The following is a 6000-nucleotide window of genomic DNA, read 5'->3' on the forward strand; positions in this document are numbered from 1 at the left end:
CTGTTGGAACATTTGTACATCTATTTAATGTATTCCCTGGGAAAAGGTGGATTGATGATCTTTTACAGGGTGCACATCTGGATCCATAGGAACTGTTACTGATAAAGGGTGGTCTAACACTAGATGTTAAATATTATATGCAGAACCACTTTGCTACACGTTATTTTATGTGATACAATAGATCAGCTACCTACCTGCACTTATATTATTTGCTGGGCACAAGTCCCATGTAAGTCTTACCCTGACTAACTGGGCTCGTCAGAGAAACATCACACTTTTTGTGCTCCCATCCCACACTAGTCATCTTACCCAGTCTCTTGATGTTGGGGTGTATGGTCCCTTTATGAGGCATTATTATATTGAATGGCATGCATATCTCATGAAAAATTCTGGAATTTCCATAACACCGTATGAAATTGTTCAGCTGACTGCAAAACCGTCTTTTTTTTATTTTGTCCTGAAAATATTACTTCGACATTTGAAAAGTCAGAAATTTTTCCATTTCAAACTAAGAAAATTCGGCCCTCACAACTAGCACCTGCTACTATATATAAAATAGATAAATACAGAATCCCTAAAGAAAGCCCAACACGGCAAAATTGAAAATGTTGCAGGCTCGGTTTGATTGAGCTTGTTCATGGACGGTACTGGAAAGTGCAAGTTACCGTCCACGCCCCCTAGCACCGGCTTAAGCAGAATTCAACATATAAACATGAAATAGTAAAATTTTGAATTTAGAAACATCCGCAGATGTGTTCATACGGCGGTTATCATGGAACCTTCAATGTGACACTTCCGTGCCATTCCATGAAAAGCGGCGTATGGTCCCCAAGTAATAAAAAGCGTGTGCCCTAAACGAGAAAACAATGGGCGGAACTAAATAAAATGGAATTTTGAAAGGGGATCAGAGGTTATATATAAAGCTACTCTAGTCTGATTGCGGAATCGATAAAAGTTCTTGGCAAGTAACACTGGGAAAGAACAAAACTCATCTGATTCATATTTTGAAAAAGGACAATGATTAGTATTCAAAAGAAACACGAAAGAAAATTTGTACCACCTTTCAGAGTCACAGGTCATTTGACATATCAGGCAACATTTATTGCTTTCTGAGCAGTCTAAATTTAAAGTATCAGGTCAAAATTGTATAGTTAAACAATCACCTGCCAAATCTGATCACCGTGTGTCTGAAATCCTTAAACCATCTACTTGTTCATAAGAAAGTTACTTTGATATTGTAAACAAGACCCATCAACAATTAACTGAAAGCACTCTTGAAGATACAATAAATGATGATGAATTGTGCTGTGTGTGGAAGAAATTCGAGCCAGAGCAACTAAAGGATTGTGTAAATTTAGTCTTTGTCAAGTGGGGAAGTTGTGACATTTGTGAACACAGGCTTTTTGGCTTTTTGTAGCAAAGTCAGGGTCTTTAGGAGAGCTAGTCTTTTCGAATGCCCTCATTGCACTGATAAGGAATAACTGTATTATAATATTATTTTTAATGTAGCAGAACTGTTTCGTAAATATAAATGTTGTTTAATTCTTACCCTATATCATTTTTGTGAGTTTAAACCAACTGCTTTTAGTTTTAAAAACCTTTGTATCCGCCAAACCTTAACTACAGCGTAAAAACGGGTTAACAGCTTTAATTCACTGGGCGGAAGTTGAGTGTTTGCCGCGATGTTTTGTACAAGATTACCGGATGTAATCATTAAATTGAATAAAATATGATAAACAAGATCGACAAGGAAAGGCGGCATTCAATGAACGCAGCCCCCACCCGACCCAGCAACAAGCGCCAGCGGCAAGGAGCCCAGGAGGACCCCAAAGAAAAACAGGACAGGACACAAGGCAGAGCACGGGCAGGCAAACCACTACATCAGAATACATAACTTATAAGGAAATAAAAACAAAACCAAATAAATGATTTAATATCAAGGCCCATAATGTCAAAAGGCACAGGGAAAGGGGACATGAGACACGGGGGAAGGGGGGGGGGGGAAATAAATAAAAATAAAAACTAGGGACAAAAGGGAAGATACTTACCGTAGACGAGAAAACAAGTGACACAAACAGAAGTGTCACCAGACCAGTATGAAACAACAAAAACATACATCTGAGGAACACAGAGGGGCGCCGCCTTGGAACGGTCAGCAGCATAATAATGACTACTGGGAGTTTAAACCGGTTAATGGTGCACCAAAACCTCGCTCTTAGCCCCACCATGTTCCTATAAAACGAGACAGTGTAAATAAAATGAATCCCCGCCAAGTGAAATTCTAAACAGTTGTTATGGTTACAAAAGGTTAAATAAGTAAAACACCAAAATGATCATGTAGAAACATATAAAAGTAAACCCAATGACCATAACAAAAGTACTCGATGTCTTAAAGGAAGACAGAGCAACAAGAAAATCACCTACAAGGGCCCCCGACGACAAGCAAGACAGAAGACAAACATTAAGGCAATTCAGTCCCAAAGGCTTTAAGAACTGTCCATCATATAGTCTCCCACTTGGCCCGTCAGATGTAATCAAAGAGGAAAGCGTAGTGTCCAACTGTAAATGGGTTGAACACTAAGCATGCGGTATGTCTTAAAATAATAGGGTCATAACCCCTTTTAATAAAACGTTTTATAATTTTTAGTAAACACAACAGAAAAATTACAATGACCCAAGATCTTACGAAGTTTGTAAACAACATCACCGTAAAAATCAGGCTGGCTAATCCCTTGTCGCAGAAGTGTGTTTTTTTTTTTTAGATCACTATTGCAAATTTTGAAATTTAAATCAAAGTTACGATTTGTAAAATTTTGTAGTTTAAAATATATTTACGTAATTTTATAATAGCAGGGGTAGCCTCAGTTTTAGAAAGCTTACCGGTAAATGAAAAATATTTCGCTCTCTAGTTTAAAATCCTTTACGTTGCTACAAGCTCTAGCAAATCTAATTAACTGAGATATATAACCCCGTAAATGTTGCACACTAAATGATCGTGCCCGGTAACGTCTCTCATCCAAATGAGGATAATTTACTATACTAAAAATCAAAGTCATCTCTCATAAATTTTAATCATAAATTTTCGTGTGAATCGAATTGTTTTTGATCTAGTGATATGAAGATCCAAAAATTGATGTAGTTAAATTTCAAGAAATTCGTTTTATTAAGTGTAGCTCCGTAGGATAAATATTTAGACACCATTTGATCAAAAAAAAGCAGAAATTATCTAAATTAAAAATGTCATCAAGATATCTGGAGTAACTGTTACTTAAATGCTGATATAACATCTTGTTGTGTAATTTCAGAGAGACTAACATAAAATCTCTGTTGATAGCAATACAAAAACAAATCTCGGCGACCAGCGGGTGCACAATTAGTACCCATAGGAATACCTACGATTTGCTTGAATAGGGTATTACCAAACCTGACATAAATATTGTCTTAAAGGAAAAGAGAGTGCTCTACAAACTTACGTCACAGGTTCCACATAGTATATTGATTTAAACAATACAGTTTGTAAAGAAGGCTTTTTGAGAGTTACATGCAAGAAATGTAACTTTTTTCCCGTGCAAAGGTTTTCTGAATAAGGGAAATTAGTTATCAATTAATTAATTAAATTGACGGGCAGTGTAGTTATATAAAGCGGTAGAAAAATCGTATGTACTGACAGTTGAAGCCCGATAGTTTCTTAATTTTTAATTTATCCAGAATTTCATCGAAATTTTTAATGGACCAAAATAGATGTTTGCCTGCTTATTTTCGTTTACTTTATCACAGTATCTAATTACATGTGTTTTAATGGCAGTCAAACAAGACGTCAATAAAATTAGAAAGTTTAGTTGTTGTGCTAGAATGTAGAATTAGCAATGAATCTGGCTTTGTAAGGTTTTTTATGTAATTAGGAATTCCAATACATAATAGGAAGTTTTTAGTTCTTTTTCATCGATTCGGACTTTTAGACTGGAAATATTAGTAACATGATTGTTAACAATGTCTTTTTCAGAAGCAGTAGTTTTAGAATACGCATTAGTGCTATTAAGTTCTTTATGTAAAACGTTAATGTAATGGATACGTCATACAATTATGATATTATTAGCCGCCTTGTCCGCTGGTACCAAAACAAATTTTGAGTGAAAAGCTAGAATATCCTTTTTTAGATGTCTTAAAGTAAGTCTCGGTTTAGGTGGAAGAAGATGTTCATTTCCACGATAAAAATTAATACGTGAATCAATAATTTTGAAAATGTTACGTTTCCAAGTAGTTAATTGTTAATTGTTAAATGTTAATTACTCAAGTCTGACGTAATTAACAAGTGTTTCCTGTATTATTTATTAAGGTTTTCTAGAATTTTATTACTTTAACATTTTTGTTTGTGTTTTACGAATAAGTACCGCGGAAAAACGAGGCACCAGTATACTACTTAAATAGCATAAACGAAAACTTACTTACCTATGTAAAGAAAGTTTTGTCACGCACTTTTGTATCTTAATGTTTAAGACAAACCGATTATTTTTACATATAAATTTCTTTAAAAATATCAAATTTGCAAGAATAGCCTTTAAAATATTTGTTTTGGAAAATAGGGTCGTTAAAATAATGTTCCAGTAAAGCGCATTGATTTCGAATTTAGTTTTTAGCTTTAAATACAATCTACGAATTTATTTACCTTTTTATAAACTTCCAAGGATATGAAAATGTTTCATAAAGAGTCGTTTGCATTTTTTGTCATATTTTCAATATTTTGTACATTGTATAATTATGATTAAAATAATGTAAAACTTCGTCCTCCGTCGCGTTATTGATACTTTTGTCTCATATAGCATATAAATGCTTAATCAGGACGTAAATGACATAAATGTGTGGGAGTTTTCTCTATGTAATTCAATATCCTCGATATAATCTGCTATTAACTGGTAATTTGGATTAAATCTCAGACAGTGTAAAATATAAAACAGGACTAAAATATGCATTAAATGATATGACACGTGCTTAATCACCATCTAAAATGTCACACATTTGATATTGATACAGTGATGTTATACATATTTTGGGTGATATGTTTTGTTTGATTTTCATTATAATAAGAAGATAATAATTATATCCTGTATAATATAAAAAATTTGATTTTGAGCCTGAAGAAAGTGCAAGCTACCGTCCACGCACCTAGCGCCGGATTAAACAGAATTCAATATTTTAACAATGACAAAGAAGTTTTGATTTATATGCAGCTCCATCAAGAGGACATTAAAAGAGGAAATATGTGAAGCAAAGAAAACAAAAACAAAATGTTAAACATCTTAAACTAGCTTTATTTTACTCGGTGTGTGGGGGGAATGGCTATCTGTCTGTTGGTAATTTGGACAAAATCCCTGACAAAGTCCCAAACGCGTGTCGGCAGAAAAAAGATGCAAATTAAATCTCATTTGATAGTTTTTTATTTTTTTTTTTTTTTCTTAAAATGTCGAATTTTTTGTTTTTTTGTTTAAGAATTGTACTCAAGTTGATTTTTGCTTCTGTATTAATGGCACATTACAAAATATTAGTGATTGTCAATAAATGGAAGTCAAAAGTCAAGCCATACTATATAATAATATTCTCTGTTATAGAGGGTGTAGAACATAAAATATATTGACACTCAATATACCAGTTTTTTTACATTTATTCATCTTACTACCCTTTGTTTTAATAACTTAGTTTGTTTTAAGCAAACCAAAAGTACCAATGACATAACTGTTGGCGATCTTCAAGATTTGACTTTATATGTTTGTCAAGGGATATCTGGAATAAAGGCTTATATTTTCCAACGGATGTGAAATAAATACATTATTGCCCATTGTACAAGACTACATCCTCGGTCTGTGTTTTCATTTAACGTCACCTGGTAACACTTCATTCCATCATATCCGATTTGATTATTAATAATCAACAAGGTGTTCCGAATGTTCTGTGTACACTTCTAGTTTTCAGTCATGTCGCTGTAATTATTCAAGTAGACAGCAC

Source organism: Ruditapes philippinarum, unplaced genomic scaffold, assembly GCF_026571515.1.
Source record: "Ruditapes philippinarum isolate M1 unplaced genomic scaffold, ASM2657151v2 ctg4204_1_1_1_1, whole genome shotgun sequence".
Lineage (NCBI taxonomy): Eukaryota > Metazoa > Mollusca > Bivalvia > Venerida > Veneridae > Ruditapes > Ruditapes philippinarum.